The sequence below is a fragment of the Nuphar pumila genome, chromosome 9, assembly GCF_984573655.1.
Source record: "Nuphar pumila chromosome 9, dmNupPumi1.hap1.1, whole genome shotgun sequence".
Classification (NCBI taxonomy): Eukaryota; Viridiplantae; Streptophyta; class Magnoliopsida; order Nymphaeales; family Nymphaeaceae; genus Nuphar; species Nuphar pumila.
The window spans coordinates 108,319,332-108,346,833 of NC_143257.1; positions in this window are offsets into that span (position 1 = coordinate 108,319,332).

The following is a 27,502-nucleotide window of genomic DNA, read 5'->3' on the forward strand; positions in this document are numbered from 1 at the left end:
TTCGTAAGCCAAAACCATATCCGATTATAATCGTATGCAGAAATGATTTTTATTTTTGCAACCGATTTTAATGGATATTCGACATGTAAAAAGGCGGATTTGTTATAAGCTTTTCACCATCGAAGTCCAAATCCAAATTCAAATCTGTTTAACAAACATCTGATTAGTTGAATATGATATTGTCTACATTCAATCCAAATCCAAATTGCTCCATCCCCTAGTAGGGGGACTGAAAATAAGTGATTTACATTGTACTTGATTTGAATGATTTTGAAACAAACACCACTTAAATGTTTTCCTCCTGATTTCATAGGAAAAAGGATTAAAAAACCAAAAAAAAAAAGAGAAAAGGAAAACGGATTCAAGGCCTATGAAGAACCTGACAAACGAGAGAAGTTGAAGGCTACGCATGTGAGGTGGGAGCCCCCTCTGTGCTGTTTTGTGCACCTTAAGGCGTAGGACTATTCCCATCAATCATGGAACTCTAGAACTTAATTATTAAGGGGTCATTTGCATGTCACGGATTCATCTGTCACTAAAATGGAATCAGACCACCCCACTGAAACCGTTTTCATGAAAAACCCATGTCGATCGCGTAAGATGGCATGCCCATCAAGGTTTTTTTGTTTTTTTTGCTGAAAATAGCACTTTTCACTGTTTGTGTTGTCACTGTAGGTCCGGCAAAAATTTTCCGCCCGTTGATGCATTTCCGCAGAAACAGCCCACTTTCAGTGACACATAAAAGCGCCCCAAAAAAATGTATATATATATATATATATATATATATATATATATATATATATATATATATATATATATATATATATATATATATAACAGTTTCTATGTTCCATTACTTTGTTGCATTATAAGATAACTTGGGCATCATAAATACACAACCATAACCACAAGGACATGCCCTACACCCCATACTTAATGAGAGCACCAAATCTGAGTCCAGGTCTGGTTTCACCTAGGTCGGAACCAATTGACACTGAGACTAAGGCATCAGATGAATGTGCCACATAAGGCAGGATGGCACTGGGCCCCACCAGGAGTTTGCCTCGTTGGGGGGGGGGGGGGGGGTCTCCATTAATTGGACCGGTGAGGGTTCCTTGTCATAAAAAGTAAAAAAGAGATGCCTCCAGATGGGTCTGATCAAGGTGGATAGCTGCTCCAGTTAAGCTTTGAATGGTTAGGCTGTGGATCCAATAGGACAGTGATGGGGATCCATATTTGAGAATCCAATAAAATCAATGTTGTAAATAGATCCGATCACGCAACCTGACTGTGTGCTACCAACCCAGTTTGCATGAACAAAATAATATAACACCCTTACTACAAGGTCAAGTCTATTTAATGGACATTAAGCTCAATCGTCGTTTTGACTAAATTATGCATTTTGGCAAAAACACAAAACAACAAATAGGAGGCTGCCCCAAGGGGTTGGAGTAGTGGGGGTGGGGCCAGAGGGGCAGTCAAGGTTTGATTCTTATGAGCCTCGGGCTGAGTCAGTGTGATCAGGTCTTCGTGCCGGGTGTGGTTTCTTCGGGTTATAAATTTAAAACAATAAATAGGAGGTTGGCAATTTATAGTAAGAAATTCAAGTTTTCTATTGTTTCTTGCACATTTTTTTTTTAAGTCTAGAAGAAAAAAAAAAACTTGGAAAGAATTCACAAATTAACAAAAATAAATAACTTACTTTTTAAAATTATGCAAAATAGATAAAATCTAAAACATAATTTTAGTCCATTTTGATTCCTATTTGTCTTTTGCTGGAACTCTATGTTTTTTCTTTCCAGTATTGGCTAATTCAAATAGGAAGGTTTCTAAGCGTTTCGTAAGGAGAAATTGAGGCCTTGAGATGTCGAGGGGAAGATGGTTTCCCTTTTCCAAATCCATAAACTCCCTCAGACTCCCAGTTCCCAAACAGAGCGTAAATACTGAATCAGGATGCCTTATTTACAATTTTCGAAGAGAATTTATAGAGGATTGAAAACAAAAAAAAAATCTTATTTTTTTTAAATACTTTCACATTTTGGTCATGGATCTAAGTTTCTAACAAAAGGCAACCAAGTAGGGTGTTGACAACTAACCTGTTACAGAGAGAGTGCGTGTGGCATGGGGAAGGAGAGGTTAGGGCTTGACAACGGGTCAGGTGGCTCACAGGTGGCCCATGGCCCGGCCCAAACAGGTCGGGCCTGGGCCTAGTTTTCTGAAGAAGGCCTAACCCGGACGGGCTTAAATCCAATCCGACATTCAGGTCGGCTAGCTTGCGAGCTAATGAGCTACATGTGGGCTGGCCCAACAAATTAACCTATCAATTGGAAGAAACCAATGAGAACTGTTGCAAGTACACAATGACTTCCAATCCAGCCTGACCCAGTCCGAATTAGGCCCATGAGCCTAATGAGCAGCCATGGGCTTTGTATTAGACCTGGCCAGACCTGAACTTGGCATAAACCCAACCTGGCTGGTCAAGGAGTCAGGCCAGACCAGGCCCAGCCCGTCAACAACACCAGGCCAGCCCGGCCGACCCATTGTCTAGGCCTAGGCATGAGAGAGAGAAAGAGAGATACTCATTAGTCATTTCCTTATTTTAGAGGGGAAGGGCTTCCAGGGATCTGAATAACTCCAGCCAATAAAAGAATTCTCACTCGGTATTTTTGAAGCTCATTAGTCATTACACTAGGTATTTAAATTATAAAGTTTACCCTAAACCCTATTTTAGACTTCAACGCAAGTAACCTTCAACCCTAATAGATCATTGTGGATCCAAACTAGACTTAGTTATAACTAATCAAAACTCATCTAAACGATTGATGGATCTTGGACCTCCATTATGCCCCCATTTTCTCTAAAAACCAAGCAACATCTTAAGAGGAAGAAAGGTCAAAACCAATGAAAAACCATCTTAAGAGGAAGGAAGGAGTACTCTTGAAGTTTTGCACTGAAGACAACGCGATACATCGCCACAGTCAAAGAGTCTGTAATGAGGTGTTCGTCCCACAAAAAAAGGAATCACCCATGGGATTCGAACTTGGGACCCCACGATTAAGGTGGTGGAACCTAATGGTCCAACTATCTCAGTCAAATCCATTTAGCATTTCAATAAATGCAATTACTTTCAAAGAATGTGAAGGACCACCATGTGGAATGCATGTACATCATAACTTCATGCATAATTTGGCTAACATAATTAACACTAAATGATAGTTTTGATGGTGTAAACGTCAAATATTATGAAGCTTTACTGTATCTCGGTAGTGAGATGAATCATTGAAACAATCCTTATCATTGACGCAGATGATTTATGTTGTTTTTTTATAGCCATTGGGGTAGGGACAGGTTTGCTGGCTTGTTGCACCTTGGCACACTTAAGATGATACCAAACCTATTTGGCTTGGCACAAAATACTGACTGCTAGATTTTTTTTTTGATTTATCAACCCAAAGAAACTGTACCCGACTGGCATGAAGACCTGGTCGCGCTGGCTCAGCCTGACATCATCAGACCGGTGGCATAAAAGTATCCCCCGCCTCCCGGGCCTATGCTGGGCATATCGGCTTGTGCAGAGAAGAGACACTCATGGGAATCGAACCTTGACCAGCTGTCTAGTGGCCAATGTCCCCACCCACTATGCCAACCTCCCTTGGTGCGACTGTAAAAAATTAGTTTAACCTCTATTGTAATGAAGTAATAAAGCCAACCCAAGTCTTGGAGAGCAATTGTCCGCCCAATTTAAGTAAGCAACTACGTCATGTAAGAATAATTTCATTGAGAGAGAGAGAGAGAGAGAGAGAGAGAGAGAGAGAGAGAGAGAGATATGAACATGTTAGGCCCCATCTCTCGTTCTATCCCATAGGTTTTAAGTGTTTTATGATAGATCTGAACCGTTAGATGTGTTTAACATTCTCGATTTAGTGGGAATCAACTCTTTGATCATGTTTTTTAACGAAAAAACATGTTTTTATGAGTAAAAAAAATTGATACCTTCATAGCCATTGATTTTGAATCACTGGAAAACCTGTATAAATGTCAGATTCCGGCCATCCAAAAGCTCGTTCCCACTAACCAAAACCTATCTATGGTGTTAGATGTGAAAAAAAAAATCAAAACTATATTTTTGAAGGGACCTAAAGAAAACTAACTAAAAGGCTGCCTAATGAACACATTACTCATATATATATATATATATATATATATATATATATATATATATATATATATATATATATATATATATATATATATATATATATATATATATAACGTCTAAGAAGTTGTTTGGTGTTATGTTGGATGTGCGCGCAATTAAAATATTGGAAGGTTGCATTATAGAATTCCTATGTTAAAAACAAATTGCATTAAAATATTGGCTACTTGAGGTAGGTTGATAGCAGGTTCAGTCAGATGCGCTGGTGTTTGCTCTTGGTAGGTTATTGATGTTGCATACAATATGTGACTGTTGAGTTGGTTTTTGAGGCATGTTACTGTTATTGAACGTAGAAAGAGTACGGTTGTCAGGAATTATTTATGCATCAGTAAGGGATTGGTTATTTATGATGAACTTGGTTCTAGAGATTACAGCAGCAAGATCCAAGAGTGCTAGCACTATGTCAAGATCTGATGTTGGACCCTGTTCATGAACACAAGGAAAAGCCCCCAAATCACTAACCCCACATTGGCTGACATGGAATTGGTAAAACCCTTGATGTTCCTCCTGCTCACTGGGGAGTACACACCCCAGCTTTTGGACCTTGAAGCTAGGGGTGGCAATTTCTGACACGACCCGCCAACCCGCCTCTTAGGCGGGTTCGGGTTGGGCTTAAGCCAACCCGTTTAATAAACGGGTCGACCCGCGTAACCTGTTTATTAAACAGGTCGGGTTCGGGTTGGGGGTATGCCAACCCGCCAACCCGGCTGACCCGTTTAATAAACGGGTTAGGCGGGTGGGTCAACCCGCCAACCCGCCAACCCGATCCGTCAACCCGCCAACCTGACCCGCGAACCTGAAAACCCGTTTACCCGACCCAACCCATTTATTAAATGGGTTGGCGGGTCGTGTCGGGTTACCCGTTTATTAAACGGGTCGGGTTTGTGTTTGCCACAGCTGACCCGTTTAATAAACGGGTCGGGTTCGGGTTGAGGTATGCTGACCCGCCAACCCGCCAACCCGACCCGATTGCCACCCCTACTTGAAGCAAGAGACGCCACCTATGGGTTTAGAACTTGTGACTTTCTGTCAACTTGATAACAGTCACAAGTTGCCCCTACCAGATGAGTGGATCCCTTATGGACAAATACAATCTGTTTGTGCTGTAGAAAATGATACAAAATCAGCTTTGTTCGATGGGGCTGGAAAACAAGACGAGCAGCTCACTGTTTCCGCTCGAAAATTGAGCTCGGCGAGATGAGTCATGAGCCAGCTCGTTTGAGTAAATGAACCGAGCATGAACATGGCAAGCTTGGCTCGACTCAGCTCGTGTAGGCTTGTTTTACATAATATATATTTTTATATTATATATTTTATACGGATATTATATACATAAAATGCATATAGTATATGTTTTAAACATGTATTATACATATATTATCTATATTATCACGCTTTACAAAATACTTTTAAAACATTTTTCTTTTGAGAAAAAGGGAAAACATTTTATTAATCAAAGTCATGGTACGATTCTCAGACCCCTACGTCAAAGAGATGTTGTGATTCATGACCAGGCCATAAGAGAGAATTTAAAAAGCTTTGAGCCCCAGCCCCACAGAAAATCACGCATTAACCTCTCAATGATCTTTGCGACTTTTATCAGCATCTTGAAAACAAACATGTAACGGGAAGGAAGCGTCGGAGACCACAGATTTTATTAGCGTGAGCATGCCTGCAAAGGAAAGGTAATTTGCCCGCCATGCAGTAAAAGTTGGGATTTGACCAACGATGCAACAAAAGACCAAGGTAGGTTGTAGGAAGCTGAGAGAGGTGACAACCGAAAAGATAAGAAGCCATGGCTGAGGCGTGCACATCCACATAAAAAAGATGAAAAGTTCACTATTTGCCTCGTTTAAGTGAAGACTAGACATTAGAGAGATCAAGGCTTTAAAGATTGCAAAAATCCTCGTCATTCTGTTTGCCAGAACCTTTGCAAGAATGCGGTCCGGCGCCGCGAGGACAGAGATTGGCCTGAATGATGCAAGGTCTTGGTGTTGGGCACCTTAGGGATGAGGACAATTTCGGATTGTCCCAATGCTTTGAGCACAGTTGCATCTTGATTAAATTCCACGAAGAACAAGTAAATATTAGTGCTAACAAGGTCCCAAAACCAGGTGACAAAGTCAACTGAAAATCTGTCAAGACCTGACGACTTTAGTTTGGAGACTGCCTTGATGGTGAGGGTGATGATCTCATCCATTTGAGAAGGGGTCTCCAAGGACAAGGATATTTCATGGAACAATTGATTGAAAAAAGCCTCACCCAAGTGACCACCCTCATTGTTGCGATGACTAAAAGGTTTCATAAAAGAAGTTTGAGATTGTCGGTAGCATGGGAGTACCCAGAATAACCTGTCCATTAATACGAATAAAATCATAGTTATTCCTTTGCTTTCAGTCAGACGCGAACCTGTGAAAAAATCTTGTATTCTCATCGCCGGCCTTAAGCCAATTAACGCACTACCGCTGGTTCCATTTGAGCTCCTTGCGAAAATGCCAAACAACAATCAACCAAGTCAACTCTTTCATGAGCATCGAGAGATGCGCAAGCTCTGCCTCCCAATCATGAATAAGGTGAAACTTAGATGCTTTTAGAGATCTAAGCCACTCCCTGATAGAATTCCACAAGCGACAAAGCTTGTGATGTAACCAAAATGCCACCCAATTGCTGCCAATACGAGCAGACCATGAGTTGTAAATGATTGATTTAAAATCATCTTCTAAGGGCCACCATTTTTTCAAATATGAAACGATGAGCCCCATGAATTTGCTAGGGGGCCATGGTGATAGTTTTGGCGATTTCTGTAAAACAAACACAAAGCGTACATGTATTCACCATAAAGCGCGTGCAGGGTATTCGGCGTTCTCCTTAACCGGTCGACTCCCACGATGAGCCTAAGCCTAAAGTCGACCGTAAGCAGGACCCTGAACCCACGGTGATGAATTAGGCAAGGCTGAATGACAATGTCTCTCATCATACGTTGCCCAACCTCATCTTTATATAGTGGGGCAGAGAGAGGAGATATAGTGAATGTGGACATCCACATTCACGTAACCTCCTCTTTCAATGGCATTAAATGTCGTCCACTACGCAACCTACTACTCCACCATGCTTTTAATGTCATATCGGGTCACTCAAAGGGTTGAACCCAATCCACATGTCCAACATTCTCTCACTTCACCCATTGACACTAAAAGTGCACTAAATCGATGTTTATACCGTCATCTCGATTTAATTCTTTAGGTGAGTTTACATGCTACCCTTTATCACAAGGATGAAACAAATGAGTCATGGAGATGAACACTCCTTTATGAAATATCATATTCACATGTACTATACTACAATTCACCTTCAGTGCTTAAGCATGTTTGAAATTACCTTTATGAATAGGTTGGTCTCTTACCTATTTTATTGGTCCTTTAATATTGTTATTCTACTATTCTCTCTAACTCATATGAGAGATTCTTTATGCAAAATCAACAATATACAATGTCATAGATGATCAAATTCATATAAACAAATGTGCTCACTTAATGTATTTTCATATATCAGAAAGAATAAAAAAGACCCATCCCCTTTACATGTTGAAAATACAATCCTGGTGCTAGCCCTTTAGTAAGGGGATCCACAATCATTTTCTTCGTCCAAATTGTATCAATACATACCAGATGATTCTCAGTCTTTTCTTTAACAACAAAATATTTTAACTCCATATGTCGACATGATGTTGAGCTCTTGTTGTTATTTAAAAAGGACACGACTACTTCATTATCACAAAAGATCTTTAGTGGTCTCTCAATAGAGTCCACAATACCAAGACCTATAATAAAGTTTCTTATCCAAATGGCCTGTGACAAAGTCTTGTATAGAGCAATAAATTCTACCTCCATGGTATGCGTAACAGTGGTAGACTGCTTTCCACTTCTCCATGAGACAACACCACCCGCTAGTAGGAAAATGTATCCAGCAGTGGATTTTCTACTTTCAATACACCTACCTAAGTCCGCATCAAAGTATCCAACGATCTCTAGGCGATCAACTTTCCTGTAGGTCAACATATAGTCTTTTGTTCCTTGTAAATACTGCACGACCTTCTTCGCTTCCTTCCAGTGCGCAATGCCTGAATTTGACTGATATCTACCAAGTATTCCCATAACAAATGTTATATCAGGTCAAGTGCGGATCTGTGCGTAATATAAACTTTCAACTGTTGAAGCATATGAAACAACATTCATCTGAGCCTTCGCAATATCATCCCGAGGACAATTATTTAAACTCAATTTATCCCTTTTCACTATAGGTGCTGAACCAGGAGAACAATTCTCCATCCCATATCTTTAAAGAACCTTAATGATATAGGATTTCTGAGAAAAGCCAAGGACACCCTTAGTTCTGTTGCGATGGATCTCGATTCTAAGGGCATAAGTGGCCTCACTCATGTCTTTCATATCGAAATGAGAGGAAAGAAAATCTTTTGTTTCATGTAATAGACTCAAATCATTAATTGCAAGAGGAATATCGTCAACATATAAAACCAAAATTATGAACTTACTCCGACTAGTCATAATGTAAATACACTGATCAACATTGTTTTTAGTGAATCCAAGGTTCATAATTACCTTATTGAACTTCTTATACCACTGGTGGGAAGCCTGCTTAAATCTATAAATTGACTTATCAATTTGTAAACTAAGTTATTTGAGTCATCTATATTGAAACCAGAAGGTTGTTGCATGTATACCTCCTCATCCAGATCCACATTCAGGAACACAGTTTTCACATCCATCTGATGTAATTCTAAATCAAAATGAGCTACGGGGGTCATGATTATCCTCAATGATTCTTTAGTTGAGACAGGAAAAAAAGTCTCATTATAATCAATGCTCTGTATCTGTGTGAAACCTTTTGTAATAAGCCTAGCCTTGTACCTCTCTACATGATCTTTAGAGTTTGTTTTGGTCTTATAAACCCATTTACAACCAACAGGTCTAACTCCATTAGGTCGAGGTACAAGATCTCATACTTAGTTCTTTGCCATAGAGTCAAGCTCTTCTTTCATGGTATTAATCCAATGTGTTGATCTTTTACTTTCAATGGATTCTGCAAATGTGAAGGGATTTTCATCAATGTCTATGAAATCATTTGACTCTTGTAAATACACCACATAGTTTGGATGGATAGCAGATTTCCTGATTCTGGTGAACTTACATACAAGTGCTACAGGTAGTTCAAATGAGCCTCTGTATCCTATTATTGTTGTATATCCTTATCAACAACCAGATCTAGTTGAGATTAATGTTCATTGATGAGACTTTCTCTTACATTAATCGAATGAAAAATGATAGAAAAAATCAGGTCTTTATCCTTAGCAGGTGTAAAACCTAAATCCTGCATTTCCTCAAAATCAATATTTTGAGACTCATCTATCCCAACAGAACCATTTTCAAAAAATCTTGCTTTATCTGTTTCTACTATCTGTGGTGTATGAGATGGACAATGAAACCTAAAGCCTTTTGACCTTTCTGAATAACCAATGAAAAAACCACTAGTTGTCCTAGGATCAAAAGCTTTTATATGTGGGTTATATAATTTAGCTTATGCTGGACATCTCCATATGCACATATATGACAAAGAAGGTTTTCTACCTGTCCATAAGTCGTAAGGAGTCTTTTGAACAGCCTTCGTAGGAACCTTATTCAGAATATGTAGTGTTGTTCTAAGAGCTTCACCCCACAAGGTCAAAGGAAGGTTTGAGTGATTCAACATCGCTCGAACCATTTCTTTAAGAGTACGGTTTCTCCTTTCAGCTACACCATTCTGGTAAGCACTACCAGACATAATATACTGAGGTACAATGTCTTCCTCTTTTAGAAACTGTGCTAATGGACCTTCCTTTTATCCCATCTCAATGAAACGACCATAATATTTGCCACCTCTATCAGACCTGACAACCTTAATAACTTCATCAGTTTGTTTCTCTACTTCTTTCTTGAAGTCCTTAAAAATCTGAAAGACCTCTGATTTTTTAAATAATAAGTAGAGATATATATACCGTGAGTAATCATCTATAAAGGTGATAAAATATTTTTCACCTGTATAATACCGTGAAAAAGGGCCGCACACATCCGTATGCACTATTTCTAACTCTTCATTGTTGCGTTTGACATCTTTTTTATACGTGTTAGACTGCTTAGCCTTTATGCAGTCAACACATAGGTCTATATTCGTAAAATCAAGGGATCTGAGGATTCCCTCTTTCATGAGTCTTTAGAGTCTCTCTTTCGAGATATGTCCTAACCTCTGATGCCAAAGCAAATAGGATTGATCATCCTTTAGGCCACGTTTATTGCCAATCATTGTGTTCTCAATGGAGTGAGATTCCTGAATTTGGAATTTGGTTCTTAATTGATACAAACCATCACACATATATGCAGAACCTATATTCATTAAATTTTTCATAATAATAAGTTTGTAATTTTCAAATTTAAATGCAAAGCCAAACTTATCAAGTTTTGAAATTGAAATCAGATTCCGACTATAGGATGAAACATAGAATGTATCGACCAAATTCAATATGAATCCTGGTTTCAACACAATTCTGCAAGTCCCAACATTCTTGACATACGAACGCATCCTATTTCTAGAAAAGATGCTTCTCTCATGCTCTATTGGTTCCTTCTTGTTCAAAAATGCTTGCAAAGAGTTGGTAATGTGTACCGTGGCACCAGAATCAATCCACCAGCTATGTAATGGAACATGGATTAAATTGTACTCATAAGAAATGAATGACTTATTACCTTTATTTTTGAGCTACTTCTTGTACTTCAAACAGTTCACCTTCTTATGCCCCTTCTTCTTGCAGAAGAAACACTTTATAGAAGAGCCTCCTGACTGGGATTTAGATTTCGTCTGAGAGTTTGAACTCTCCCCAGTGGCTTTCTTATGATTCTTCTTTTCAAAGGAGCTTTTCTTTGGCCTCGACCTCTGTTTATTCTTATGAGAGGTCATATGTGCACTTGGCACTCTCTCATCCTTCAATCTTTCTTCTTCTTCAACACACTTGGCCAAGAGGTCAATAAAAGGCCACTCATCATTATGTGTATTGTAGGAGATTTTGAAGGGTTCATACTCAGTAGGTATTGAGGTTAAGATCAGATGGACCAAAAAGGAGTCAGAGATGATGAACTTCATGTCATTCAACTGAGTCACAATATTTCTCATTTTCAAAATGTGTTGTCGAATGTGACTGTCACCAACATATTTCATAGACACCAATTTGGACATGAGCATATTGACCCTTACCTTATTTGAAGTGACGAATTGAGCCTCAATGGCTTTCAGAAATTCCTTCATTGTCCTGCAGTGAGAAATGACACCTAGAATATTCTTAGCCACTCGAGATTGCAAAAACAATAGGCTAAGTCTGTTCGAGCGCTCCCACTTCTCAGAGGTAGCCTTCTGATCAAATGTACATTACTCTGTAAGAGCGGGAGGTTCATCAATTCTAAGGGCCAAATCTAAATCCATATAGCCCAAAGTGAATAACATGATTTCTTTTTAATCTGAAAAGTTAGATCCGTCTAAAAGGGAAACATTATTGGAACCCTCTATAAGGAAAGAACCTGATAAAATAAAGAATAAAAATAGAAAGATGTCACTATTATTGCTCATATGAGACTCGTGTTGAAAAGGTAAAAGTGAGACTCTTTATTTTCACCTTTTCTGAGACATGCATAGTTGAGCCATTATTGTTCCACTTTGGTGGAAACGACAATACTCATAGTTGCCCCGTCTCTTCAATTATCAAGGAATTGACTTCAGTTGGTGAAACTAGTAGATCATGTATTAAGAGACAATTCAGCACTATACCTTTGGGTACGAACATGCTTCATGGGCTAGAATACATATCTAATATCTCACTCTATATAAATTTGGAACACAACGACCTACCTTTGGGTAGAATCGATATTTCATATATTTACACAAAATCATAATAACGAATCTTAATATGGTCCAAAGAATCCTTAATCAACACGACTCAAATAACTTTGGTGATTACATAAAGCGGTCAATCAAGATCTTTTACTGAAAACCTATTCTTATTATGGAGTTGTTATCATCGCAAAAAATTTTCCTCTTTCTATGAGAGAGAGAAATGATTCTGCAGTCAAACTCAACCAAAGTTTTGAAAATTGTTTTTAAAAATTACTCACCTCCGTTTTTAAAATTTATGGGAAAATTTTATAGAATGGGACTCGCCTATCGGTACGAGGTTCAACCGTTCCTGCCGCCTTTACCAGAGGTAATTGAACCAAGGATCAATGTGTACTTAGCTAGGCTCAAATATTTAAATCATGCTTTATTTCCTAAATGCACAAAGAATCGGTCATATGCTATGAAATTTTTTGAAAAATACACATTTTGAAAGATATGATGTTTGTTTCTATTGCTTGGAAAATACTTGAAAAAATGATGATTCTGAGAAGTGTGCGAATCTGAGAGCCTAGGCGCCCAGATTATAAAAAAAAGGGAAAGAATTTTGAAAACTCCCGTTATCAAGTCCTAAAGAGGGATGACAAATGACGCCAAGATGTGTCAAAGCGGACACTAAGCTCTCACTTTACGCCAGGATAACTAGAAAATGTTGTCAAAATGTTGAAAATTGGTTGTTGATTCAAAATAATTGAAATGATGCACATTGGTGCAAAAATATTTTCTCTTTTCTACCTGAAGTATTACCTCCAATTGGGCCTAACTCCATAGAATCAAGAATCGAATTCAAATTGCTTGCAATTGGCTTTCTTTCAAGGAGGCTATCAATTTTCTTGATATGAACAAAAAAGAAAAGATTAACATTATGAAAGCAATTGGTGAAAAGAATATTGATAATAGAATTTCACAAAATTAAAGAAGATTCTTAGCAAATTTGGTAGTTTGATATCCTGAGGCTTTCTTATGATGACCTTTTTGTACTCTTTTTGAGACAAAATTTGAGTTCTCTTAGGATTTTGCAAGAATTTTATCGCATCAGCCTTCAACTTGGAGATGCTCTGATTTTCCCTAGAATGACACGTCACAAAGTCTTCAACTTGGAGATGATCTGAGTCTTCCTTGGTCCCAAGGATTATATTGATAGAATAGTCTCTTTTGATTGAAATCTCTTTTGATGATAGCATTGATCAAATATCTTTTAGGGATTGACGGGAGGTTCATCGCATCAGCCTTCAACTTGACGATGATTTGAACTTTCCCCGGAAGGATACATCACATATTTGTTCAACTTAGAGATGTTTTGAATCTTCTTTGCCCCTGGGGGTCTGACTCATCCATCGTCTTCAACTTGACGATATTTGAGAGATCTCTTTTGCAGATATATAATTGCAGCTTGATACTTATTGAAGAGATGTTGAAATTGAGTAGTTTTCTTTATCGCCTAGAATATTTTCACTGCCTTATTACCACAAGAATGATCTTTAAAAATATTCCATTGACTGCAATCAATATCAATCACTTATGGCTTTGCGACAACATTGATTTTTCTTTGCTGGCCATATCAAAGATTTATTCTTCATCCTTTTGGGTTGGCCAAGAGAAAGATTTTGAATTTTAAATCTCTCTTCGCAAAAACTTTGCTCTTTCAGAAGGAATGCTAAAGATATTTTGATGCAAAGATTTGTGCAATAAAGATTTTGAAATCAACAAGTATTTGACGATAAATTGACAAAATGTTCTTGAAATCCTTGGTGAAAAAAATTGCTTGAGGTCCAATTGACATCTGTGGCTAAATTGAACCCTGAAAAGACTCAACATTTGATAAAATATTAACTCAAAAGTTGAGTTTTGAAAAGAAAGTCCGAGTCAGAACTTGGGTTCTCGAATCGGTTCAACTAAGAACATCATTGGTTCACTTAAGAACAACATAGGTTCACTTAAGAACAATCATAGGTTTGTTTAAGAACAACATAGGTTCACTTGGAACAACATTGGTTTAATAGGGGTTCAACCTAAGAACAACATTGGTTCAATTAAGAACAACATTGATTCACTAGGAACAACATTGGTTCAATAGAGATTCATCCTAAGAACAACATTGGTTCAATTAAGAACAACATCAGTTCACTGGGAACAACATCGGTTTAATAGGGATTCAGCCTAAGAACAACATCGGTTCAATTAAGAACAACATCGGTTCATTGGGAACAACATCGATTCAATAGGAGTTCAACCTAAAAACAACATCGGTTCAATTAAGAACATCGGTTCACTGGAAACAACATTGGTTCAATAGGGGTTCAACCTAAAAACAACATCGGTTCAATTAAGAACAACATCGGTTCACTGGGAACAACATTGGTTCAATAGGGGTTCAACCTAAGAACAACATTGGTTCAATTAAGAAGAACATCGGTTCACTGGGAACAACATTGGTTTAATAGGGGTTCAACCTAAGAACAACATTAATTCAATTAATAACAACATCGGTTCAATGGGAACAATATCATTTCAATTAAGAACGACCATCGGTTCACTAGGAACAATATCAGTTCAATTAAGAACAACTATCGGTTCACTGCAAACAATATTAGTTCAATTAAGAACGATCATCGGTTCATTGGAAACAATATCAGTTCAATTAAGAACGACCATCGGTTCACTGGGAACAATATCAGTTCAATAGGGATTCAGCCTAAGAACAATAATTTTGAAGAAAAGAGATTAGTACGAGGACTGTCCTCAAGAACTAGGCTTGATCTAAGATTTTTGTAAAATAACCAATGCGAGGACTGTGTTTTGCAAATGATTCAACTTGCAGGTTGAATAAAAATTCTTGATGAAGATTTTGAATTTCAATAGACCATCATAGTTAACTGTATGTGGCCTACTTTCAGGATTGTCCCCTTATCCTGAATGAGGAATTGATAACCCAGAGGTTGAAATTAGATGACCCTCGGGTCAAAATTGATTGATCCGAAGGTCGAAATTGGCTGACCCAAAGGTCGACATTGAGAAATTGAGTGACCCGAAGGTCAAAATTAGAAATTGAATGACCCGAAGATCAAAATTGGAAAATTAAATGACCCGAAGGTCGAAATTGGAAATTGAATGACCCAAAGGTCGAAATTGAAAAATTGAATGACCCAAAGGTCGAAATTGAGAAATTGAATGACCCGAAGGTCGAAATTGGTATTGGGTGACCAGAAGGTCAAAATTGAAAATTGGGTGACTCGGAGGTCAAAATTGGTATAGAACTTGAATTTGGATGAAAGGTCAATACAAAGACTAACCCTAAGATATTGACTATTGCGACCAATGAGCAAGATACTAACACAAATGCTAGATTTTGAAAGAGTACCAATACGAGCACTGGATTTGAAAAATATATCAATATAAACATTGGATTTAGAAAATGTACTAGTTCGAGCACTGGATTTTGGAAATGTACCAGTACGAGCATTGAATTTTCGAAAATGAATCAGTGTAAAAACTGGATTTTAAAAATGAACCAGTACTAGCACTGGATCTTGAAAAACAGACCAGCACTGGATTTTGAAAATGAAACAGTGTAAGAATTGTTTTTTTTTAAATAAACCAGTTGAGCACTGGATTTTGAAAAACAGACCAGCACGAGCACTAGATTTTAAAAATGAACTAGTGTAAGAACTGATTTTGAAAATAAACTAGTACGAGCACTAGATTTTAGAAAACAGACCAGCACAAACACTGAATTTTAAAAATAAACCCGTGTAAGAACTGGTTTTTAAAAATGAACCAGCACGAGCACTGTATTTTGAAAATAAACCAGTGTAAGAACTGGTTTTTGAAAATGAACCAGTGTAAGAACTGGTTTTTGAAAAATAAACCAGTATGAGCACTAGATTTTTTAAAAATGTACCAGTACAAATACTAGATTTTACTTGAGACTCGAATTTCGGAAGGAGACCGGCGTTCCAAAGATATTTGAGAATTGTGATGGGAATGATTGCCAGGGTCTCAGGAATTGTCCCTTATTCTGAATAGGTAATGAATTTGATGCAAATAGATGCAAATGAATGCGAAATTAAGGTAGATGGGTGCATATGCATGCAAAGTGAGAGATTTGTTTGATCCTGTCTGCATACAGGATGTTTTGAAAATAAATTTTTTAAAAAAGAATGCCCCAGTGTAATAGAGAAGAAGATTTTGAACAAAAGAATAAATGATTGGCCTTTAAAGAACGCTTTCTGAAGGTGACAAAGCAACTAACTTTTGATTGATTCAGGAGGAACTCTGAAGAAGGTCATTCCTTATAAAAGAACATTTTGTAGAGAAGGAGTTGAAGGCAATGACTTTGAGAATAGATGGAAAACACTGGATGAAGATTTGAAGTTAGGTTAACAATTTGAAGGATATCCCTTTACCAGGGATTGGGTCATCCCTGGGATCGTGACAATTATGTTATTATTCAGCGAGAACAAATAAACAACTAAGATATGCCTTGTTATATAAGCGGGGTCGTCAACCATGAAGAAAAATACATTTTTGAAGGAAAGAGATGTCTCTTGACGAAAACAATATATAAAAGGATTTTGAATGAAAAGAGGGCAAAAAGGAAGGTGGATATATAATTTCCACCGCAATAATCAAGGAATGTACAAGAAAAAATAAGGTAAAGAATTTTGCAAATAGACAAAAGGATTGAAAATCTAGGGAAAATAGGAGAAAAATATATGATTTTTTTAAAAAAATTGCAGGTAGGATCAAAATAGGCCTGAAAATTCGAGATCTAGAGGAAAGGTAGGAAAAGGGAAGTCGACCAGACCTTTTTGAGGAAAATTAAGAGGTTTTTGAAAATCGTCTAGGGTTTTGATAAAATTATTGGAAAAATAGATGATATTTGAAAAATGATGTAAAAGGCAAATAAAAGGGAAATGAGAAATAAAAGAGAAGGCATTCAATCACATCCTGCACAAACAATAATACACATACAACACTCTTTAAGAAGCTAACTCTAAATGTATCGGTTTAAAAATGGATATAGGACCCTAATCCTGACTCTAGGCTCAGATCATCTGTGTCCAATCATGCTATGCCGATATATTCGAGTCGAAACCTAAAGTACGTGGCATAAAAATTCATCTCTAGTTCTAGGCATGTGTTTTCCCAACATCCTTGAGTGCTTGCCAATATACTTTGGACTATGGCCCTTGGTACGTGGCAGGGGGGCGTCAGCCCAAATAAGTGATCCAGTGTGAGGCTTTATCCCGAACTATGGTTCTAGAAGAAAGCCCAACAACGTAAAGAACGGGTAAAGATAGGTAGGGTTGTTTTTGATATATGAGCACATACAAGTAAACAAAAGGCTTTAAGACCTAGAGAGATAGAATTTTGAAAACTTTGAAGAAACAAACAATGTTTACACACAAATCATAGATTAAGGAGGGTTGTATGAGACCTAAGTCTATGTAAACATGAATAATTTCTCCTCAATTGGTCCTATCATATCATGCCTAGTCTATATGCAATCCATGTCAGTTGGATTCGAGTCTAGGCTCCTAGGTACACATGATATCAGAAAGTAAAAGCTGACATTTTGTAGAAAATGATTTTGATAATTGAGCTAAGCCAAGACACATGATTGATCAGGCGAAGACAAGTCTCATCACGGTCACCAAACTTGTTATTATCGTAAATTTTTTTCCTCCCTCTACGAGAGAGAGAGAGAAACGATTCTGCGAGTCAAACTCGACCAAAGTTTTGAAAATTATTTTTGAAAATTACTCGCCTCCATTTTTGAAATTTGCAGAAAAATTTCGTAGAATGGGACTCGCTTGTCTGTATGAGGTTCAACCATTCCTAGCGCCTTTACCAGGGGTAATTGAACCAAGGATCAATGTGTGCTTAGCTAGGCTCAAATATTTAAATCATGCTCTATTTTCTAAATGCATGAAGAATCAAACATGTGCTATGAGATTTTTTGAAAAATGCACATTTTGAAAGATATGATATTTGCTTCTATTGCTTGGAAAATACTTGGAAAAATGATGATTCTGGAAAAATCATGAATTGCATTAAGAAAGCATTTCTGAAGAAAACAAAGGTCGATTTCTGAAAAATCACGAGATTTTGAAAAATCATGAGATTTTGAAAAATCATGAGATTTTGAAAAATTGATTTCTGATAAAATCCCAATGACTTTGAGAAAATCGATTTCTTGGAGCTTTAAACCTTGAAATTAAGGATGTTAGAACATTGAAAAATCATGATTTGAACTAGGGAAATATTTGAAACATCATTGAAAACTCAGAGTTTTGAGAAAATCAATTTCTGAGAAAGACTTAGAAAATTTTGATAAAATCGATTTCTCTGAAATGGAATTAGAAAGTAAGTCAGAAAAAGGAGCCTGTGGCCTGTGAGAGATTTTCATGATGCACTCTAACTTAAATGAATGAATGCTACTTTGAGAAAATATTTATGAAAAATTGAAATATGCAATGGTTTTCGAAGATAGCCTAAGAGTGTAGGCTGAATGTGACCTATACGAAGATGATAAATCTGGGTTTCATTCGTATTCTGACTATGGCCATAAATACGAATTCCACCAAGTTTGTCAACTCCTTAAAAGCTCGTGCATGTGCCATTCATGTCGACCATAGTGGATTTCTGAAATGCATGAATTGTCATTCATCAGATATTGAATATACGAAAGCAAACTATATGCAATGTACCCTATTCTATGCAGAAAATGTAAACTCTTATTCCAATATTACATTTGCTTTTACATCAATGAAATAAAAGAAAAAATAAAATAAAATCTTCCTTCTGAATATCCCTGCAAAACTAGAAAATGAGTTAGCACAAATATGTAGGTTTTTCTAGATTTATCTGACAATATCAGAAAATTATCGGATTTTATCCAGATATACCTAATTCATACCTCCTTGCTATAAACATGAGAAATAAATTATGCTAATGCATGAAAATTCTAAAATAAATATTAAAAATTCGAAATTGAGGTAAAAATGACCAAAATGCCCCTGATAACAAGACTATGGCCTTGAAATCAGAGTTTTCAGAAAGAAATTTTGTAAAATGAGAGTTTTGAAATTGAAATGATTGCAAATAAGATTGAAATCAAATATAAGATGATATGATATGATTATATGCATGCTAAAACCCTAAAAATGCAAAAATATTGCCAAGACATTGAATTTTGCCTGAATTTTGCATGAATTACACCTTTCTTTTGATAGTTTGACTAACGCACATGGCAATTGAACTCAAAATCACACCAAATTTGGCATGGACAATTATATTGACCCTAAAAATAAAATAAAATAATAAAATCAAATTTTTGGTATTATTTTAATATAAAAATTAATAAAAAATCCTAAAAATACATGATTTTGTCTACAAACCTGTACCTATCCTAATGATGACCTGATTTCGGGTATTAGCTTACCATAACAATTCATCAAATTTTACAAGGTGATAGTAGACAATTAGACAATGATTTTTGCCTTTTACATATTTGGAATTCGACATATGGCCGGAAAGCTACAACTTCGACAACCTAGGTCAGAATCCGACAACCTTGAAATCCCATGCATACTGACATGCTTTCATAAAAAATAGGAGAAAAATAGTAAATAGTAACCGAAATTCCTAAAATTTTAAAGAAGAATTGAAGATAAACATAGGAGCATATCCTCTTTTTACAATTTTAGCATTGGATCTACGGTTGCAGAGGACACACTAGATTATCAGACACCTAAATCTAATAATTTTGTAATAACTGGAAATCAGAAGATCTACTTTAAAAATTTAAAAGAAATAAAAATATGAATCCTAAAATCTTGAAATTCTGGTAAATGACAGAGGACATCATAAAGATCAATTCCTTTTTTGATAGACCAAACGTTCGACTTACAGACTGTGAGCCATGATCAACCTAAATCGATCAAAGACTCTAACAAGCCTGTAACAGGTGCCACAGAATGGCCTGGAGAAACTAATTTTTGAAACATAGCAGACTGCAACAAAAAATTCTCATAAAATTCCATAAAATTCCGAATCCCTCTGTGAGTACACTATATTTTTCAAATCATTAATCAGATCTCCCATGAGGGAGATCTCGGATCAACAACTCTGCTTCTGGTATATCCGATGTTTTCACAACACTGAAATCCCGATTCGGTATTGAATTTTTAAAATGGGGATATAGACATCAAATGGCTTTAGATTTTTTGCAGGATTTCACAGACAAATAGACACATTCACCCTAAAAATATACAGATTTATTGACAAAAATGTATACATGAAATGATGACTGGACTGTACGCCTGAATCAAAACCTATAAACTAATAAGCAAACATTAATGAAACTAAGCAAAATACCTATAAAGCAGTAAAATAAATTAGATGTAATGCCTATAACATGAAATCTACATGAAACCAAGAATTAAATAAAAAATGATGGGGGAGATATGATCTTATGCTTAATGTTGGCCATTAAAGTGAGGGATCCGATCTACTCATCAGATAGATCACCTTCTCTTTGATGCCTTGATTATGATAAGTCAATGTTGCAAAGTCATATGAAATAGCCCTTTCGGTCATATGAATCCAGTTTCAAAACTGGATTCACAATAGAATCCTAAAGAGATTATGGGAGCAAGAGTTTTTTTTTTAAACTATGGTGTTATTGGTATACCAAATGTACTCCCTCTCTCTATATATACACACACACACACACGTGTGTGTGTGTGTGTAATGCCATTGACCTGTTGGTATGTCCAGATCTGGTACTGATTTGGCTTTACTTGCTAGGTTCTAAACAATAGTTAAGACTTAAGACCCCCTCCATCCTTTACGAAATTCATTCCAGCTATGCCAAGTCTTCAACATTTTGTTTCCATGTTAATATCCCTATGGAACAATTTTGTGAAACGTGTGGAGGCCTAGCGTAGCGCTCCACAAAAACTGAAGTGAGGCATAAAGCGTAAGCCTCAAAAAAAAAATTATACTTTAAAAATACATTTAAAAATATCTACAACTACAGAAATTATTCAACTGCATAAATTACATATAAGAAAAGACAAACAAACCGCATGTGGACTAGACTATCTCCAGGACGTTCAAGCATGTAGTATGTTTGGAAATGGGCATGTCTTCACTCTAGTATATATATTCTACCATGGGAAAAATCTTTAGGGTGTTCATGTGCACAGTCCAAACAACCAAACTACACAGAAACGTTATCTAGATTGCTAGAATGACAAAAACAAAATATATCAAGATTCATGCTATTACACAGATTTAACCATATGTGTAAATTTGTTGTTTCCTCTATCATGTACGTATATAGATTTACATTTTTTTTCATGGCTGCCTGGATTAAGTATATGCATTGAAATACATATACTCGAATAGCCATACCCATATACGTTCTCCATGGCGATGCGCACATACACAGGAAATGATACCCTTACCTCGTGAGAGCATGAACCCAACGATAAGATCTTCTCCCTGGTGGACGTCCAATCCTTCTGCACTAATACCTCACCGGAAGCAATGGTGGAAAGCTCGACCCAAGTGGCTCATACGGCTGGCTTGAGAGGGTAGGCAAAAGAGAGGAAAAATGGTGGAAGCAAAGAGGTAGGTCTCATGGCTGGGCTGAGAGATGAAGAGTTTGATGTGGGAGATGAAGGGTTTGAGTGGAATCGTGAAACCAAAGAGAGGAGGGGCGAATTCCCAGGTCCTCCTTGTAAACCCTAACCCCCCACCGTTCATATCCAAGAGCCCTCAAAAAAAATTTTTTTTTTCTTAATTATTTGGTTTAATGTCCACCATTTTTTTTTTGTTTTTGAATTGGTTGGTTGGGCCTCCCATTTGGGAAAGACGTCCAACCCTTTCCTAAGTTAATGGCCTTAAATAAAGAAGTTGAAACGTCGCCTTTATTGTCCAACGTCTTTCCTATTTAAATTCCTTCTTAAATGAGAAATTTCCCAAAAAAAATAATTATTCACACTCGTTTTTGGCAAAAAGGATCCCTGGCGCACAAGGGATTCGAACTGGGGTCCTCTTCTACAAGGGGTAGCAAGCCCCACCAGTGCACCATACTCAATTTCGTTGCATAACTTTGCAACAAAATTTTATTTAACCACTTATAGACGTCTGGTGGATTTTTCCAAAAACAATGTCTTAGGTATTTATTTATTTTTGTCTTAGTAACCAACCTCCTTAATTGAGGTCTTGAAACTCCCCACCCAAATTTCAAAATTTGGGTGGCTCATTATTTTCTTTGTTTTGAGACCTCCCCCATTAAGGTCTTCTTAAATAGAGGAGTTATTATACCATTTGAATTTTTTTTTTTTACAAAAACTGTCTTTAATAAAAAGATAATGGCACACAGGGGGATTTGAACATGGGTTCTCTTCTCTAATGGGTAACGAGCCCCACCAATGTGCCACTACTTGTTTTGTTGCATATTCTTGCAACAATAATCGTTTTATCCTCTTTTGACGTATTTTACAAAAATAGCGGTTTTTAACAAAATTTCTGGCATACATGGGGATTCGACACACGTTCTCTTTTTGCTGAGGCAGCTAACCATGCCAATGCGCCAACTCTTACTTGGTTGCAGTTCTTTGCGACTAAAACTACTTCAATGATGAGTGATGTTCGAAATCGCGTGAGTAAGATGTACAAAGTGGCGTTAGCACTATTTATGAAGAATCAAGTCCCGAGAATTATAAGTCAAATTCATAATATATAAAACTAGTAAATCTTTGAATTTGGAACCCAAACGAGGAAAAAATCTCATTATTTCATGTGAATTACTAAAAAGCGTATATCGATAGAATATGGGTCATAACGAGGGCAATTTTCGCAAGAGATGAAACTTTAGAAAAGTGCTTTGCGAATTTAGTTGTAATTGAAAACTAAAATTTGGATTTTAATCGGGTTTCAGATCCATCCAAGATCTGAATCCATACATCGTATCCGAATCCAAAATCCTGGATCCATTTGATCCAGTTTGGATACAAGATCCATTTGGATCGACTCTATATCACTTTATCGTATTTATTTTCAAGAATGGTAATATTTATTTATTTTGATAATTATTTAAATTTTGTGAGTTTTACAACTATGACCGTTGCTGGTCCCAAGTGAGCATGACAAGACATATCTATGGATTTTGTGAAAGCACTGCCCTCCTGTGAGCGGAAGAAGGTCAACATGATTGTGGTTAACAGATTTTTGAAGTATGGTCACTTCATTAGATTGTCCTGGGAATACTTGACAGAGTTGGTGGCAAAACAATTCATGAACCATGTAGTGAAGCTCCACGGTTTGCCTCGAAGCATTGTCAATCATCGAGACTCCATATTTTTGAGTTAATTCTGGACCACCTACTTCAAGTTGAGTGAGACCAAACTTAACTACAATACCGCTCACCACCCATAGATGGATGGCCAAACAGAGATTGTGAATAAAGCAATAGAAACTTATATTCATTGCTTTGTGGGTGACAACCCGAACAAATAGCTCCATTACTTACCTTAGGCAGAATATTCCTACAATATGAGTTATCACTCTTCTATTGAGATGACTCAATTTGAGGCATTATATGGGTTTTCTCTCCCATCGATGATGGCTTATGAACACAGAAGTGTTGCATCTCCTAAGGTTGATCGAGATTTGAGTATACAAGATGAGATTCTTGCCATTTTAATGTAAAATATGACTAAGGCCCAACAATATATGAGGTAGATTTATGACAAGGGTCATTCCGATCGAACATTTCAGGTAGAAGATTGGGTGTGGTTAAAGGGGAAATGGAGGGGTCAAAAGACTCTCTTGGGACAAGATAATCACAAGCTCCTACTAAAATACTATGGTGTGTATCAGATCAAAGAATAGGTTGGTAAACTCGCATACCATCTGGCACTACCAGACGAGGTAGACATTCACCTGCTTTTCATGTGCCTCGCCTCAAGCCCTTCCATGACGTATTTTTGAAGGTTGTGGATGTGCCCCATGATATAAATCACGAGCTCCAACTCACTGCCATATTAAAGACCAAGAGGTTGCAGAAATATGATTGGATGATGTTGAAACACCTTGTAGAATGAGAGTATGGAAGGAAGGAGACGACAACATGAGAATGAGAATTCGACTAGAAAAGGAGGTTCCCAAGCTTTGGACCTTGGGGGCAAGGTGAATCAGAGCATGGTGGAGCTGTTATATACTGAAATTTAGAGGAGGCCCCAAATCCAGAGCTTTAGGATTCAACACCTAGTCAAGGGGGTCTCCCAAGTCAAAGTGGCGACCTAGAAAATGATAAGACAACTGACATGATAGATCTACGTGAAAAAATTCAAAGGATACATATCCTCTTCCTACTCAAGCAAGAAAGAAGGATATGCGTCTCACAAAAACGACACATGACATCCAAGAAGAGCTCCCTACCAGGGAAGACACTTTTCTTAGTAGTGATGACACTTAGCACCAAGGAGAAGAAAAAAAGGAAGGTGGTTAAATCATATTGAAATAAGCATTGATGGAAAAATAACAATTTTTGGTATGACAAATATCTTGGTCCGAAATTGGGTGTCTTCGTTATGTGGATCTATTTTGGTGTTGCAATATGATTTTATACCATTCCTCATTAACTCCATCGGTCAGATATCGGATTTTACAGTGAATGAACGTTCTTGGTCCAGGTATATGCTTTTAAGACCTTTTCCCACATTACATAGTAAGTCATACATGTGGCAATGCTATATTTCAACCTTACCACCACGGCCGCATGGCCTGTCGGGTGATTATGAGGGCGTTGAGACTAAGACGCCGAATCAAACCCCACTGACACACAGGTGTGTCCGTAGCTTTCAAAGGTGGTACACGTAAGGCAAGACAAGACAAGACGGTCATGGAGCCCCACTTAGGGTTTTCTTTTGCTTCAGTGAGGGTTTCACGTAGTAACAAAAAAAAAAAAACTATATTCACCTTGTGGTGGGCCACGTGGCATGAACGCAATTCTCGCATCTTGAATTGTACCTCCACCAACCCACATATCATTTTGAAACACATAATGCATCCAAACTCTTCGTCTCGTTACAACTCAATAACTTATCGACAAGCTGAGCTGTATATCTTTCAGTAATAAAGTGTTTCAACTTTCCTTAAAAAAAGTCCGGTCTTTCTTCAATTTAACTAAATGGTGATGGTTTCTTTGACACGGCAGCTGAGGGCAGGATGTGTTTTTTTTTGTCTCCAACTACTGTTATATGTCAAAGAAATTTTGTTATAGAATATTTTCATGATTAGGTGCATTATTCATGACAACTTTAGGAATATTGATTACTTAAGAACATCGACCACAGTCAGCAATACGTGAGACAACAAAAAATCATTAGACAATTAATGCATGAATAGAAAAGTTTTGCATTTAAAAAGATCCATGAGAAAAAAACAGCATAAATTATGAGGTAAAAAAAGGGAGCAAGTAGTATACATGGATCAAATTTGGTTTTAAGTTGTAAAAAAGGTTAAAAAAATGGACATGTATTTGAGATTTTCCTTAAAAATCAGTTTAGGATATAGAAACCATGAGATCTGAATTCAAGACAGTTTTTATTTGAAGTTGAGATATGATAGAATTGTATCATGCTTAAGTTTTTCTGAAAATTTAATTAACTTAATTTCTTCTAAATATACTTTCTGATAATCTACATGTTTTGTTTAAATGAACGAGCTTGTTTGCAGCAATTTTGAAGAAGATGGAGATCCATTTGTCTTTTTGGTTTTTAAAGTTTCTTTGAAAAAGATGCGCTTTATGATAGGCAGGCACATGTATGCGTTAGAATAAACTTTAAATTGAGTTGGTTAAAGTATTGTATAATTACTTTAGATATAAAAGTGGCTTAGGTACAAACAAGTTTTCAGTATAATATGGGTTCACAAGAAATAATAGAGTTATAATCCAGGAAGGGTTGTGCATAAATCAATTCTCACCCTTTAAAACTAACATGCCCAAGAACCGAACAAGATCTCAATCAGGTCTATATTTTGAGTCTCACCCCACCGGAGTATCTTAGACTTTAGATGATATTTTAAAAAAACACGCCAACTTATTAGTGATAATAAAAACACACACCTAATTAAGTATTAAAAATTGTTAAAAACACACCTAAACTTATGATCTGTTAATCAAATCCATATTTCTGTTGCATTAACTTGGGTTAACACTAACTCAAGGTAGGTTTTTGAGGATAAATTTCCTAATTTACCCTTACAGTTCTTTTTCTTTAATTTGTTAAGCTTTCCAAATTTACTGTTTCCTTCTACCGTTCTTCACCAGGTCTTTCTTCCTCTCTCACGCCTATGACACCTGTTGTAAAGGGGAAGGAAGATCTCTCTCTCTCTCTCTCTCTCTCTCTCTCTCTCTTATGGTTTTCTTTTCTATGCTTTTCAAACCTCATACTCATTGTTCTTAGACACTGCAAAGGCATGAAAACTGAGTTGGACGTACAGTTTGAGACTCAATAATGTGCCAAACCCTAACCTCATCTCATGAAAAAGACTGGTAAAGTTTTGTTAGAGAACAATCTTCATCATGGGTCCTGTCCAATGGATCCAACTCAATGGAAGAAGACAATTTGCCTAACACAGACTAAGAGTGCAAGCTTACCTAAGGCAGACTTATATGCCCAACAATGTCCATCACTTACGATAAAACTAACCTCAGAGAACTACCTTATGTGAAAGTCTCAGTTCACACCCGTTTTGCATACTTATAGACTCATGGGTACATTAATAGGTCCAAAACTGCCCAACAATGTCCACCAGTTCTCTTGATTTGAATCCAATCTATATCAACCGGTTGAAATATGACCAACTTATCCTCAGTTGGATTATTTCTTAACTATCGAAAGCTAGCTATCCATACTCAAGTCATAGGTCTAAACTCATATGAAGTTTGGAAAGCACTTAAGGATTCTTATGCTACACAATCAAGATCTAATCATGCATCTGAAGTCCCAACCGCAGGATCTCAAGAAAGGATTATTGATGAGTACTTTCAATGTGCTAATGCCATTACACACCAGCTGGTATTAGTGTTCACACCAATTGAAGATGATGATATTGAATCCAGGTCCAACTTTGTTACAAACCAATTGAAGATGATGATATTGTTTTATAATTTTTTCTCATTTAAGACATCAATTGATGTCCAGGTCCAACCTTGTTACTCTTATCGAACTATATACATGTTGCATGTTCAAGAGGGACATCTTAAAG